At 42.7% G+C, this 16,399-nt stretch overlaps 1 pseudogene; it reads right to left on the bottom strand.

Moving 5' to 3' along the window:
• LOC104506583 overlaps positions 1–13,230 on the bottom strand; it is a 37,323-nt pseudogene extending 24,093 nt beyond the window's left edge.
• Between the last annotated feature and the right edge of the window lie 3,169 nt (positions 13,231–16,399).

Here is a 16,399-nt window from a genome sequence, read left to right as displayed (position 1 = left end):
GGGGTGGGGGGGTGGAAGGCAAAAAACCCCAGCCACCTCACTTCTCCCAACACATGAACCTGCATCAGCTGAAATCCTGCACTTGATGTAGTAACTGTCCTCACCACTGGAATCCTTATGTCCTACCTAATGAGTCAACACTTGCATCATGCAAGAAACAAAGCCCCAGGCTCTCTACACAACACCACACGTCCACAGGAAGGATATTCCTTGAAAGCCATCCTCAAGCAATTGTCTACAACCCCCTGCCATCACTCCAATAGTCACAGGCTCAGACTTCACAGTGTAGCTGTAAGCAACCAGAGCTCCACCAGACACACATTTCCCAGTTTATTACTGGAGTACACATTCCTCACCTCATTTTCTTTCCCCTCAGATATTCTATATTAGAGTTTGAGGTTCTGAAAAACCATACAACAAATGCATAAAACCACCTCCTCCTAACAATTCAGGTATAACCTGTGGGAACTGGTCAGACACCACGTTTGAACGGTTCATACATGAACTCTTACACTGTCCAACAGCCAGATGAATCCTCAGGCTCCTACAACACATGCTCAACACTCAACCACTCCATCAGTGTCTAAAAACCACCCCTCAGCTATACTTATCCCTGCAGCATACGTGGGATGCTTCTCTTCCACATCCACCACTCCTAACTTCGTACAGAGACAGCACTTAGCCCTGCGCTCGCGTTAAGTCGGCGGATTCAGCTGCACCACAGTAGAAATTCATGACGGATCTGAGAAACCGTAAAAAAAGTGTGCAGGCAAGCCCTGCAGAAGGTTGGTTTCATCCTGGATTTAAAAAAAAAGAAGAAAACACAACTGTTTGAGATGGACCCAAATACTCTGGGAGAGAGGATTTTATTTATGGACTTGCGGGTCATATATATGAGGACTTGAGAGGGAGGCAGACAGTCCTTCCCTGTGTCTATATCCTGAATACCAGCGGTGCCATAGGCAAATAATTAAAGGATATTTACAACCCAGAATGTGCTGGGTTTAGTTAAAAGCTATTTATATTCCTCCATTCTGGGGTCTAAAATTAAAAAGCTTGGGTGTCCTGGCACCTTCTGGCAACCAGTGAAGCTTGAACAGACAATTCTGAACTGTTCTCCAGAAAAACACTCTGCCCAAGCCAAAACCAGTGGGAATCCCAAACTGCAGGGCTCTTAATTTCCATGTCTCAGGTAAAGTTAAACACCACAAAGCCTTCACCACCACCCCCCAGAGCAGTTACATACAACTAGGAGCATTCTATTAGCAGTTACAAATCCCTAATAACCAAGTGGTACCTTTCAAAGGATCAGACAAATAACTGCGAGTTCTAAATGTTGAAATCTAAATTTGCCAGTATTCCTAAGTCAGGAAAACTAACAAATCCTGCAAACGAAGGTCAATAATGAAAACAGACCTTGAACTACAGCGATACATTTGGCACGATGGTTCAGGAACACACGTAGAAACATGGGGAGGAATGCGCCGGGAATGACAAACACATGGTTTTAACTAGAACAATATTACCACTGACAGGTAGGGAGCTATGCAGTTGCCTCTTCCTCCCGTACGGCTGACAACAAACAAATTGCCGGTCTGATCTTTTAGTGTCACTTACTGCTGAGCAGATTTCAAGCAACGCTGCTGGCTCCTTGTCAGAAAACAATGTGCTAGAGCCCTGCTCTGCAATAAATGGTTCAACCAATTTACTGTGTTCATTTGAAACTCACAGGAGTATTCCCAATGCCTGGACTACAGTTCTTATTTGGCAAATGATTTTATTATAAAGTGGTATCATAGCAAATCCATTTTCTTTAAGGGGTTTTGCTGCTGTTTAATGGACTGTCAGTATAATTTAGATTTCATCTATTTAAACTCATTCAAGCCTGGCTCCTGATTGTACAATAAATGGAACATATTTCTATTCAACGAAATTAATGACAACTAATTGTAGTCTGCAGTTCCCAATTTTATAAAAGCAACTGTTCCACAGTTCAGGCACCCAGCTACACGATTTCCCACACCAATTATTGCTCTGCGCTTCTCATGCAAATCCACCGCACCACGCCGCTCTTGCGAGATGCATTCCGACATTTTTTGTTAGCCACCTTGATACAAAGCAAACAGCGACTTAGGGAAAGCAGCATTACCAAATGATGCCACACTGCAATGTGCCACAATGCAAAGATACTGCAGATGCTCAGCCCCTAACTCACATTAGGGTGTCCTCCTGTCTCAGAACAGCTCCTCTTTCTCAACACAGGAAAAGGAAGGAGGGATGAGAATAAGAGTGTAGGCTACTCAAAGAAAATTAATTAAATAACCAGTTAGTCTAAGAGCTACTCTAGCAATACATAAACTTTATGGCATGCATGCCATTTCAAAGAGCCTTTTCTGACCTTTAAGGTCATGGAAAGCTTTGGCTGGAGGCGCAACATTTGCTCCCAATGCTTCTCACTGATGTTTTACACGTCTACCTGCATCTCAACGCTCAGCTGGATGCATTCCAATAGCTCTTCATGGACACTCACGTCTACAATACCCTGGCACAGCCAAGACGAGCAGCACCACAAACGTACCACATCGCTACATGACCGCACGTGCTGGTTTTGGCTGGGGTAGAGTTAATTGTCTTCACAGTAGCTGGTATGGGGCTGTGTTTTGGATTAGTGCTGAAAACAGTGTTGATAACACAGGGGTGCTTTAGTTACTGCTGAGCATAGATATCCTCGACTGTTCTTCCTATTAAAAAACCCTTGATATGCACATTACAACACACAAAGAACAATGGCTGTGGATAATTTCCGAGACCTTAAACAAGCATTAATAATAAGCCTCAAGAAACCAACAGGACATTGTCACAGTCTACATGAAATCAACTGAACAATCTCGCCAGTATCTTCAGCTAGAGCACAGAATGGGCCAACACACACAAAAAACCTGAAGAGATTAAGGAATCAAAATTCTGCGTCACCCAGGATGCTGAATCTTTCTTCCATTCACTTGTGCTTCCAAGTTTTGGAAATGAGTCAATGGTGGCATAAGGAGAAACCAGCAGCATACAGCTGGCCCATGAAGCTGTACTTGATGTCATGGTACCTTCACCTGCTTCGGGTTTAAGAATTTCTCCTGTTGGACCGTCCCTAATTCTAACTCTGTGCTCTAGTAGGCAAAACAAGCACACCGAGAAGACTTGGAAGAGAAAACTCTTCTATTCCCAAGCCCACCACAAACACCAAATTAACTTCTCTCCCTTAGGTACCCTTCGGATAATTAAAGTGCAATACACTACGATACCTCATCAAAATATGGATGGGCTTTATTTGTGCAGTCCTCAACTAGAAAAAAAATTACAGCCATTATTATTTTCCCACTAACTGGCCCATCACTTCGACTTCCCCATTAGACAAATGGTGGCAGAGTAACCCATTTTGTAACTTGTTGATGCAGCCCTGAAGAGAAACACATGTTCAGAAGGGGAAAATTAAATGTGTCACTTGGGTGAGGATGACTTTTCACAGAATCCTGTGTTTCAAACACTGCAGTCTGGTGCCTGAAAGCCTGCTGTGATGCAAATACTGGCACTCCCATCAACTAGGCTTCTACATTCTCCCTATTGTCTGTGATCCTGATATTCACCAACCTGCACATACCTAGCAGCACTGAAAAAATAACTGTATTAAAAATCAGTGTGTATTGTCTGAAATGAAGAATATTATCCTATTTCACAATTTGTAAATAGCTCTGAAATGTGTTTTATGCAGAACAAATTCGTGCAGCAGCTGTAAAGCTATCTTTGTTTCAACACCGGTTATTACTTTTTTTTCTTCATTTTCAAGCATAATGATCACACTAGCATGCTGGTCATCAGCTTAAGTAAGAAGTGCCCATTTCAAGAAGGAAAAGAATGCTTTCCTCACTATTAAGGGGAGTACAATCATTTATACATTCAAAAGTATGTATTTTCGAGCCAAAGAAAAATAAATATAGGTCTACATTTCGGTATATTTCTTTCTTAAACAAACAATACAAATGAGAAGGTGTCAAATCTCTATCTGTTCTCACACATGTCAAGCCACTCCTTTTACAGAAGGGGCTCTGATTCTTTTTTTTTTTCCCCCCTGTAAATAGCTTCACTGCTTTTGGTAAAACCATCTGTCCTGTTTTCAGCTGGAACGGAGCTAATTTTCCTCCTAATAGCAGACATGCACTAATACCAGATACTGTTTACACTAACTCTCTCTTTAGGAAAAAAAAGAAACAGGTTGTTCAAAATCTGTGATATTACAGAAAAAAGTCATTCAGTGATCTGGTAGAAGATACCCGGTTACAGACACAAGTAACATGTAAATGGAAATAACTTTTAAAGGACAATATCTTTTCATCCATTCTCACATTGTATTTAACCTCTTTCGTTTTCTATTCCACTTGGCAACAATACAAAAAGCAGAAGCACTCTCACCTTAACACACTCGTCACTTCGCCTGCTTACACGTAGCACAGTGTCAGACCTGGGAAGGAGTAGTATATCCCTCACCCATGAACTGACTCCTCCACCACCAGCACCACCCCCCGGGGAATACTTTACAAGGTATGAAGCAGCAAAGGTTAGTCCTCCCACGATCAAAATTTTGACAGGTGAAATTTCACTCCTTCCTTTCCCCCAGTTTAGCAGGAAAATCTCCAGACACAAGTTAAAGCAGTCTTCCGGCCTAAGCTGCTGTGCTACAAGGGAAACCGTAGCATCGTTCCCAGCACAGAGCCGAAATGAGAATTCCATTTACTGCGTACACGGGTGGCGTATTGTAACTGAGCAAGCACTCCTTTACTCAGCGGTCCATGAGAGACGTGGCAGCTTCCATGGAGTAACAGCAAGAAAAGGGGCCGGGAAATTCATACAATAGAAGTTCAAACTATTTTAACTGAAATCAATTGAGGACAGGCTGTAAGCAATTACTGTGGCCACAAACTCAGCTTTTAATCCTTGAAAACCACTATTTCAAGGAATTCCTTCCCCTCCGTCCAATTTTTCCACAGCCCTTATTCCCACTGTGGTTTTATTTGAAACTTTCCACTCGTCTAATTTCGTAACGGCACGCTGTATTCCCCATGAAGTACTACTTCTTGCTTCGCTTACCATCGTTCTACAGTTGTCCTCTGCAAAAATAGGCCCCTAATGCAGTCCGCAAAACTGCTCGTGTCCGATAACCTATGGCAGTTAAACCACAGATTTTCAGCTACAGGTGTCGTAGCCACACACACACAAAATTATATCAATGAGGTTTTCGTGCAAAGTTTCATCCGCGTCCTGTAACAGCTCCGAAACACCACAGCTCTACAAGGGATTTTTACTTTCCATTACAAGCTTCTCGGGGAAGAAGCTGTGAAGGTCATTCAGTACACAGCGTATTATAGAGTTCACACAACCAGTGTTGCTTTTAGTAATGCTCCAAGATGGTAGTCAATGGTAGCACATGTCCCTCTGTTCCTGACACACGTCATCTTATGATGGAACCAAGGCAGAGGGATGGCTCCCAGATAAAGTATTAACAATCAAGTCTTACCTAAAGTTCTCCACTTACACAATTCAGCTGTTAGAAAAACACTACCACGGTTTCATGCAATAACAAAGACCGTATGAAAAACTACCTGTTAGACCAACACTGGCTAAGCAATGTCCCCAGCCCCTGGTATCAAGCCCCCCACCCCTTGCTGCACTCATCTCCTTAGTGCTGCTCTTCATGATTTACTCACAAAAGCCACACAAAGCCAGAGGAATCCATTTGCTAGATCAACCTTGATCTGCACTTAAGGCTCCCATCTGTCAAGCACCAGCAGCTGCCCATACACAGAGTAATGCTTCCCACATTTAAGAGTAAATATGAACTCAGGAAATGCACAGTTGGGGTTTTTTTACCCTGTTTGGCTTATATTTTCTGCTTATGTGGACACCACACATGCAAAAAGAGCAGCTACATGCAGTTAAAAAATGTCTGCTGTTATGTACCCTGACTTATTTTCTATAATAATTAGTTATTTACCTATTCATCTGATCTTTAAAAAAAACCCACACTTTCCATAAAATCTCAAATGCTGAGAATAAAAGCCAATTACAACTGCTGTTCTACACAGCAGCATATAACCACAGTAAGACAAGTTTCAGCTGCACATGGAAACAGTTCTCTACAGACACCAACCAACTCCAAAGAAGTCCTTCTGTGACGCTTTTATGCATTTTGTTAACCCTCCTGACATGTTTTAAGTGTCACATACTAACCCTTGTCTCTTTATTTTCCTTCTTGTAATTGCTAAAGAAGGAATGGGGACAGAACACATTTGTTTCCATTAAAACAGAAGTCTTACAAGTTTTCCTCACCACTGTTCACATATGCAGAAACGTTGAAAAACGTGATTTAAGTGTGAAAAACAAGGGAACTCTTATAACCACAAAGCAGCACAGCGCCGGAGGTTATTCCTATTTACAGCAGCTGAAAGTCTGTCCCTGACTAGCCAATCATTTCAATGATGTAGGATCACGATGGTAACAGACTTGCAAACGAGGAGGGAAATACAGAGTGCATCACGTTAGAACACATGCTCATTCCAGCTATGAGGCCTCCGAGGGAAGAAAAGACCATGCGCGCAGAAGCATGCGTGTCCGTGACAAACCTGGCCAACCCGGGCAATGCGGGCAGAGAACACTCAGCCCAAAGACTGATTAAAATTAAAATGTACAGCTGAAAAAATACTTTTGTTGCATTTCTTATTTCTGCTCAAGCGTAACATTTTAAAACTTCACAGAAAATAATTACACACACACACTTTTTAGTGGTCTAAAGACACTTGCCAGCACTCTAAGGTTTGTAAAAAACAAAATCCTGCTCTTATTATGTATATTTTTATATTTCATTCTGGCACAGCCACCATCCTCGGCTGGTAAAGCTGTCAGTAAACAGAAGACAGCATCTAGAAGAACGGCAAACATACGCCAATCACTGTCAGAGTGCAAGCCAAATGCCCGCATTTCGATTTCACCAACCTTCAAACCAAACACCAGTTACCACTCATTAGCCAAGTAAATAGAGGGAGGAACCAGTTCGGTTGTTTGGGTTTTTTTTTAATAAAGCTGATGGAGGTTTATAGATTAAAACCACTATTTCAGTGATTTCTTCATTTACAGTGTGAAACACCTCTGCACACTCACGATAAAGGCAACATTTAATGATTACTTATGCCAATAAGAACTAAAGCTTAGAGATTTTGAAGTCCTAATGCTTGCTAACCAAACTGGCAGTGGATCCTAAGGGAGCTAGAAGAAATCCGAGCCCTACTAGACCAGAGGTATGTGTAATTCTGGTTCCACTGTGACAGAACTCCGCTGGCCGCACGCCACGGGGCAGGCTTTGCTGGCAGGCCTGCACATGCACGGAAAAGGTGACCCACCATCTCATTCTGATAGTGCAATACCCCAACACCTGCAGACTTCCAATCTGAGCCACTGAAAGCTGCAGACTACTCGATAGCTTATGAAGTGCTCTGAGAAACGGCCACGTGCTCTCTAAGCACAGAACATACCAAGTGCGTAAGACCTCGCTTGGATACACTTGGTGACCACTGAGCAGCCGTATTTCACCACAGTGCATCCGACCTGCAAAAAATTCAGTCTCTCCTCCTCTGATGCCGTCCAGGTAACAGCTTATGGGGTTACGGTGCCTCCCAAACAGCACTTGGGGACAGAGACCTAACAAAACTTCCAAGTGACATCCCCCTAGAAACCCAGAGAAGTTACATTTTCCAGTAGCCCTATCTCACTTCCATCCTAGAGATGGCGATCTCCAATACCTCAGAAAAGCAACTAAACCCCAAAGTCCAACACTTGTCCCAAATAGCAATTGCCTAAAACACCTCCAAGTCGCAAAGACATTCCTATTATTTGTGCATACCGATGTTCCAGGCTCCACAGAAAGCTAGGCCTGCCTCATTCCCTGCACTATATCCAACCATGCTTTCCATATCTAACACCCCACACCTCTGCTTCCAGCTCCGCACAGATCTTCACACACCTAGAACAAAGACTCTCGTGTAAGCTATTCCAAAGCAATCTGCAAGAAAGCAACGGAGGGCTAAAACGCGCTGCTGTCCCCGCAGCAGCACTTCACCTTGCGCTGCCTCACGTTGACTCCTCCTGCCGATGGGCTGTTTATACAGCTACTGATGTCACCGTAGAAACAGATCCTCATAAATCCTTTTAATTCCTGCAGATCCTTTTAAATGTTTCTATGTATGCAAAGCAAACAATATTGTCCTCATCTCCAGGTGACATGAAGTCATCTGTTTTCCTGAGGCTCCAAATCAACTTAGGACTTTCATCCAACAGTTCTTCCAGTCCGGCATTCAAGGTGCCATCGCAATGACATTACAGCCATCTGCTCAGCAGCAACCATATCCTCAGTATTAAGTTCTGTGGTTTTAGCACAGTAACACCCCTTCCTGACGTGCTGAACGGGCTGAGGGCGAAAGGAGACAGGGACCACACAGCTTCCTCCAGGAAGAACGGTACGCAGGAGTTCAGGGAACAAAAAAGAACAGGGCCATAAAAATATCCACGTAACCAGTTATTATTTTGATGCAGTCATTTCTGCCATGTGCTTTTTCTGGAATTTTAACCCATTTTACTTCATAACAGCAATTTATTTGGATATTGAAAAGAAAATCTCCATGTTCCAGGACGAGAAATTTAAAGTTAGTGACAGTGCAATTCGCTTCCCATCACATAGCTCCCTGTTCCAGCTAGGCAGGTCCTTCTCTTCACCAAGTACCAAAAGCAGAACCCATACAAAAGCCCCTATATTATTCAGCAGTGTGTGGAATAGCACAGCCCTTGGGAAGAGCCTGGACAGCTGTCCCAAAAGCACCTTAGCCAGTGAAGTCCAGTACACCACGCTGACAACCGTCTGATTGACAGCGCTTCAGTATGTGCTTCTACACAGAACACTGTCGAAGGAGACCGATTGTCTAACCCAAACAACAGATGCAGTTATAAAGTCTGGTTTGCACAGCAGAGTAGCAAAGTATTCAAATTTGCTTACAGTCTGACAATCAAAAAAAGTAGAACTGCAAAAAACGCAGTACAAAACAAGAGCACCAGTTTTAGACTACACCCAATTAGCAGCCATGTGTTAACCATATTGCATGTGCGCACGAACCGGATGGGAAATCAAGCCTTTCAAACCAAGCTGCATTTTGGCAAAAGCCAGGAGGATAGAAGGGAATCAATCTGCACTAGAAATTGAATAAATTCAGCATTAAATAGTCTAACTGCATCTGAGAGGAGAAGAAACAAATCTCAGTCTTGATGCAGCCATCGTGACCCTATGCTAAGGAAGCTTATAGGCAAATCTGAAAACACACTCGACAATAACAATTAATTTGTTACTGTGACAGTTGTTGTGACTAAAGCAAGGTAAAAATTGTGAGGGAAAAAAAGAAAAAGAAAAGCCCCACAGATTAGATCTGGAAGGAAACGGGAGGGAGGTTATGGAAACTGAGAGGACAGATGGGCCAACAAGCTTTTCGGATAGGCCTGTGTGATTCCCAACAAAGTAGAGAAGATTAATTGCATAGTGTTGTCTAAGCTCAGTGTATTTTAATACATGGTTTAAAGCTATGCATACATTCATTATACCTATGCAAATTAATAAGAACAGTAGTTAGAGAGTAACCATAGTGTACCCTTTCATTTAAAAAAAAACCCAATTATCTTGATTATATATTTATTTACAGTTTATTTGCTATTACTCAAATATAGCTGCTGAGCTCAGAAAAAGCAGTATTAAGTGTGGGATTAAGTACTACACAGCAGTGGGGTAAATCAAGAATGAGATTTTAACCAAGGGCTTCACAGTAAGAAAATGCAAACCTCTAACATTCATCCACATCAGATAAGAGTATTTAAGAGAAAGAATCAAACAAACTGAAAGGATTTCCTTTCCTTAAAGCCTCGGGAAGCTAAAACAGCTATCCATTCCACATACACCTTTAATTTTCATCTTTCTAATCCTTGCTGTGCAAGTCTCATTAGTTTAAACTCTCTTAACGTCCTCTTCAGTTTAATGTAATTTGTACCCTAAAATACAAATACACCTCCCTAGCTGTAACCTAGTCGTCAGACAGAAGCTAACATTTTCTGCTGCAGTAGATGCTAAAATTGCTTTAGAAAGTATTACAGACTGGAACATGTATTCCAGATAGATCTCTCTCCTGTTAAGACATTATGTTTGAAATAAAAGTTAAATGGCAGTATAGCCAATAAAGGTTTGGGTTAGGCTCACGTCCCTCCAACAATGAGCTACCAATGTGTGCTCTCGTTGCTCTCTGCAGCTTAAGGCAAAAGGCAGATGCAAAATTAAGAAAAGCAGAAAAGAGCAAACTGAACAGAAAAGTTTCAGTGCTAGCGCACATCCCCGATGCCAATTACTGCTAATAAAATGTACAATTTAATCAGATGATTTCTAGATTATGAAACAGGTATGAAGTGTCTCAATTATGAGTTCTGTGGCTTTGCTTGTTCTTCCACCAAATAACCTCCTCCGGACCAGATATCCCACTCCCCCACCCTCTTTTCTTCGAACAGTGCATATGGGCAAAGCGACCACTGCCTGTGGCCAGCACAAGTCTCAGTTGAGACTGAGCAGCCCAGTTCACACATCCCTTACCCGATCACACAACCGCTTCCAAACACCCCGCATACAAGGAAGAACTGCTCCCCAAGCTCCTTTACCACTGGTTCTGCAACCACCACCAACATATATTCGATGAAGGACTCTGCTTGTTGAAGATGGTTCTCCCCCACCTCCAACCACGTGAGCTGCCTGAAGCCCCAGAAGGCCCGAGCAGTACTTGGCCAGCATTTACGGAGCGTTTGCTGCGTGCAGGTTTCCCGACGCATTCCCGCGCCTGTGCTACGACTGAGGATTTACCTTGCCTTTCAGTCCATAAATAGGATGTCCCCCAGCGTGTAAGTGCTGGCAAGGGAGAAGCCATAACTGAAGCTCTTGCCAACCTGTACATAAAAAAGGTTTCTCTTCTGAATGGATACTCTTGTGAAAAACACAGCATAAACAACCCAAGCTCTTCCCACACTACCAGCATTTACAGACTCTCTTCCCTCCTTTGTCATTATCTGGCAAAGGTCCAAACTCTGTGTAACTGGATTACCAATTCCTACTGTTCTGCAAACATCCCTCTACCCGAGTACTGAGGTACTCCAAGCACTGCACCCCCTGGATAAAATCCTAGTACTTCTCTCTCCTACTACAGGATAAAATGGAGATCAAACACTGCTTTTGCCATCTTAATTTTAAGCAAAGTCTTTCTGCAATCAAGCCAGTGTATCGCACTGTACTACTGGGACTACACAACAGCTGTTCCTAACGGATTCCAAATTATTTTTCATCCTTTGACACTGAAAACAAGATCGCCTCCAAAGCTGATACTTCCGCAAGCTCCCTATTGCTACTGTTCAAGCAACAAATACTACTGAGCTGCAAGCCCTGACCAAGAGAAAACGTACCTTTTGAGTGGTTTGGCATTACACTCGAATTTCAATAAATAAGCTATTCTGACAAACACAGGTAGATATTCCATGTGAAAGCTGTGGAGTCTGTTTTCACTTATAAGTAGTATGGAATGCAACACCTCCCAAACCAGAACTGCAGCCCATCTGTATCTGCAGCCCATGCCCAAACATACAACTGGCACTGCAGAGCTTCTACAGCATCTACAAGTGGATAGAGCATTTAGCACATTTGCATCTGTACTCGTAGGAGATGTTAGTAGTTGAGACATACAGCACCTCATGGAAAAATCAGACAAGATTTTACCTCATTAGTTTCCATGGTTTTTCATTTGAATCCATGTCTGTTTTGCTCCAGCAGCGTTCCTATAGCACGCTAATCATTTTACAGAAGAGTAATATAACGCTACCAGAGCCCTTAAGCCAGTGCTTTGAAAAGTAAAGCCAAACATAACTGTTCCTCATGGTGGAACAAACAACTGCAATCACCACTTTTAAATGCTGTGTAGATTAACACAGAAGTTTTTACTCAAAAATGAGGAATACAACTAGCTGAATCATCTTATTTAAGTACAAATTCCTTCTGAGGAAAAAGTTAGCTGGCAGCAGCCACAGGTTAGATATTGAAAACTTACACAAGAGCCTCAAAACCTTATGGGAACTGGGCAATAACTGAGGCATGTCCAAGACATCCAGAGCACACTGCAAGCTCCTGCTTCTGTCCCCAAAACATCCCAGACACTTGCCAATATTGACACTGTTTTGAGCAACAGCTAGGTTGCTGTGCATGGGCATTAACAAGTTATTAACGAGGGGGTGAAATCAATGGTGTAAGAGTCATGAGACCTTAAGGCACCTGATTTATGTTTCGCAGACAGAAGACAGGAGAGCAGCACTACCAAGAAATGAGACTGATAGAAAAACCTGTCAGAAAGGTTGGAAGGTACCTCCATATGCCACTTAGTCAAATCTCTAGCTCAGGACAGACCCCATTTCAAAAATGGAACGAAACACTCAGTGCTTTATCCGATTCAATTTCAAAATTCCCAGGGACAGATTCCGTATGATACACAGAAAATTAATGTAGTAGAAGGATAAAAAGGGTGGCTCTTTTTCAAAGAGAAGCTAAGTTCATTCCAACAAATCAGACACTGGAAGAGCTAGTCAAAAGCCTTTGCATGCCTATCCATATTTGTCTCCAACGGAAACGTGGCAACTTGTCCCAGGACAATTTAAGCTAACACCACCTTGTGCTGTCTGCTGCAGCCAAGTGACTGGTAGCTCTGGTGCACAGCGACCTTCAAAGGAAACATAACGTAAGAATTCCTTACCTCCAGGCCTGTATACAACGTCATCCTCTGTGATAAAGGACGTTATTTCACCGTTGTCTGTTCTCTCGTATCGGGACTTCTTCTTGGGTGGTTTCTTTTTGCTTTTCTTCGTGGACTCCTCCGTAGTGGCACTGTTGTTGTCATTGTCCTCATCTTCACTGTGGTCGCTTTCCGCGTAATTCTTGGCGCCTCCTTCCAACGTACAGCTCCGTCGAGGACGCGAGTTCTCGCTCTCCCTCACCTTCTCTCTCTTGTCTCGCTCCTTATCCCGGTCTCTATCCCTGTCCTTCTCTTTGTCTTTGTCTTTTTCTTTGTCCGCTGTCATGATTCGCCACGTGCCTTCTTCTGTCCTCTCACGGCTGGGCCTCCGTGAAAGGTAGACAGTGAGCCTGGGCTTCAGTCTTCTGAATTTCTCACTCAAATCCAGGGAAAATTCAACCACTCCAACAACCCCAGCGTTTTAAAAAGGTTCTTGAAGGGGGGGGGTGGGGGAGGAGAAAGAGGGGAAAAGCCCATGTTAATATTCAAAATTCTTTCAATTTCTGAAAATAAAAATTAAAACCAAACAAAACCCCACCTCTTAAAGCAACTCAGTGTGGCAGTCTTTTGAAGCATTCATAGAAATTACAACTTAAAGAAGCATCTGTAAAATGTTTGGAGCAATTTCCATCCTCAAAAAGGTGTCGCAACTCCTTAAAAAACATTGCTTTGCTCACTACAGACACGTAACAACTTCTTGGATGGGAAGTGCTCTCTGAACACACATTTTATACCCGAAGCCAAATAGGAAGCACGCAAGTGAAAAAACATGTATTTAGAAAGGGACAAACGCGAGAAAGGAAGAGTCCACAACCTCCTTTTGGATGAAGCAAATGAGGACGTTGAGCACACAGCTGTGTTGTGTTGCATCTCAACAACACTAACAGCGAATGCCCTACAAAGCCGGTACCGAGTACGGAATGCCATCTGCCACCTCCAGGACAATCTGTTTAGGAAGTCTTCCCCCCACTCTGCTTTTCCAAAAATAAAGCTAACCTGTAATCCACAGGAATAAATTAATTGAAACCAAACCACCCTAGTTACAAGTGCAATAACAAAGTCTGCTTTGCCATATATCAAAAATACACACTTTCATGCTTCCCCTACCAATAAGGGCAGACACAGAGATGGATTTCATAACTCATCACCTTCCCATACTCAGTTTCCTGCTGGGGAACAGGAAGGAAGGAGATAATGCTGTGTGTTTCCTTCCCTGATAGTTTCATCAACACAGCTAACATCAACTGCATCTTGGTTTTCCTTCAGTGCAAGGTTAGACTTTAAAACCTGGACTTGCTGTTACAAGAGTATTAGTGAGCTTGGGCTTACAGGCCAGGATCCCCAAGCCACAGCCACACACTCAGAACAGCCGCCTCCTGTTGTGGTTTAACCTGAGCTCGACAACTAAGCACCACACAGCTGCTCACTAACTCCCGCCAGCACCCTGCGCCCTGGGTCTGGACGAATTCCCCACGGGACACTGTTACCGTACCTCAGCCAAATGAAAGGTGAAGAACACTGGCCCCGGGCACTTATAGCCTTTATTCCTCTGACTCAGAATAGTTTTCCTTAAAATGTCCTTTCTACTGGTCAAATCTGAAATGATCTGGACTGACAAGCTGCATGACACATCTTTGAGTGACAGCACATATGCTGGATTTTTTGGAACCTTCTCAGGAAGGGCTCCAACCAATTTGCACTGATTGAAGTATTTGCAAGTGCCTTCTCATACTGCTCAACAGCAGCAGTCAGAACAGTCACAGCTACTACTGAACAAGAACCATAACATACTATTTCATCTGTAAATATTCATGAAAGAAGGATATTCCAAGAAGGATATAAATATGCAAAGGTAAGTTACTTCTGTTACCTTTTTTCCCTAGTTCAACACTTCAGAATAAAGCTAAATTTACCCACATCCAATACATATGTTTTCAGGAAGCTACTCTTTGGTGCAACCTGAAATTAGCCCACTGTGTAGAACGCTACAGAAAGTAAGTCAGGGACCGAAGAAGATTGAATGTTCATGCATTAGGCATCTGAAACCACATTAGAGAAGGAAAAAGACTATTTTGATTTTTAAGAAGTCAGCTGAGAAGTCAGTGATCCTGTGTATTTGAAATTTCTTCACCTCACATGAATCTCAGACGACAATATTTTTGTCCCTACTGACTCCTACTTCCAGCCATGGAAATAGCCAAAGAGAGACAAATTGCTTTTGCTGATAGAATTCAGGCTGTGGCTTGAATCTCTCAGGCATTTCCTGAATGAACCAATCATCCAGGTAGGAAATAATTCTATTTTCTTTCCTCCTTATAGCAGCTGCCATCATTCTGATAACACACAAGGGGAATCCAACAAACTCCAGTTGAGAAGACTACAATGAACCTGTCAATTGCCACAGAAGTTGCAGATAATAGTGATAGCAATGCTCTACAGGGACTCAGTAAGAAATGTCTGAATTTCCTAGAGGCTAGGAAATTCCCCAGTAACAAGCCCGAGGGTTTTCTCTACTGTTGTTGATCCAAAAATTCACTTGAGAATAATCTATTCATTTTGAATAGAAACTAATTACTTTCCCAGGGCAATCTAAAAATCACAAGTAGTGGCATCTCAACCTATGTACAGGTTCCACATACATGTTCTAAGCTCCTTCTTGCATTCTCCAAGACTCAAGGAACCAGAGTTATGCAAACAATTCTGAGAAGGCAGCCATGATGATTTCAGTGCAACCTAGTCCTCGCCAAACCTGACCTGGAAAACACATCTCAAGTGAATCATTTGACACTAGTGGAGCCTGTCCAAGGGCCAACACCACATCAAGCACACAGCGACCTCTGTATGGCTGGCAAGTAAAGCACTTCGCAGAAGTAACATACCAAATGGTCTTCCCCTTACTCTGTTTTTATGGGCATAGGCAAAAACCACATGCCAGAGAGCAAAATCGCTCTATACAACCTGCCGTTAAGCACAAGAGAGGCCTCCCAATGTCAAGGGTCACACACTGCAGAGGAAGCGCTGATGAATTCCAGTCCTCGCCATTAACGACTAAGAACAAACACTGCAGGGTGTAACAGAACTCTCCACATAACTGCAGATTTGAGCCCTTGCTGCTTCTCTAGGAATGAATTCCAACAAAGTACTTCACTGTTTTTATTACAAGCCCAATTATTATGGGGTTTTTTCCTTTTTTTTTTTGCACAAGGAGTAACACTGAATAAACAAACACTGTTCACAATGATTTAGTCTACTGTCAGGTTGCGCAAGAACTAGCATATACCAGTTTGCTCAGTTTGTCTGTTGACATTTCCAGCTACAAATACGAAAAAAAATTGCCCCTCTTCCCAGCTCCTGTTTCAGAAGAACTCATACAAAAGTAATTTTCATAGCCAATGTATTTATGAATAGTACAGGAAGCCTCCTCCTCTAATCAGAGCCTTTATCTACTCTGACTA

This window comes from Eurypyga helias, unplaced genomic scaffold (assembly GCF_000690775.1).
Source record: "Eurypyga helias isolate BGI_N326 unplaced genomic scaffold, ASM69077v1 scaffold5202, whole genome shotgun sequence".
NCBI lineage: Eukaryota > Metazoa > Chordata > Aves > Eurypygiformes > Eurypygidae > Eurypyga > Eurypyga helias.
This window is presented reverse-complemented; position numbering and strand designations above follow the sequence as displayed.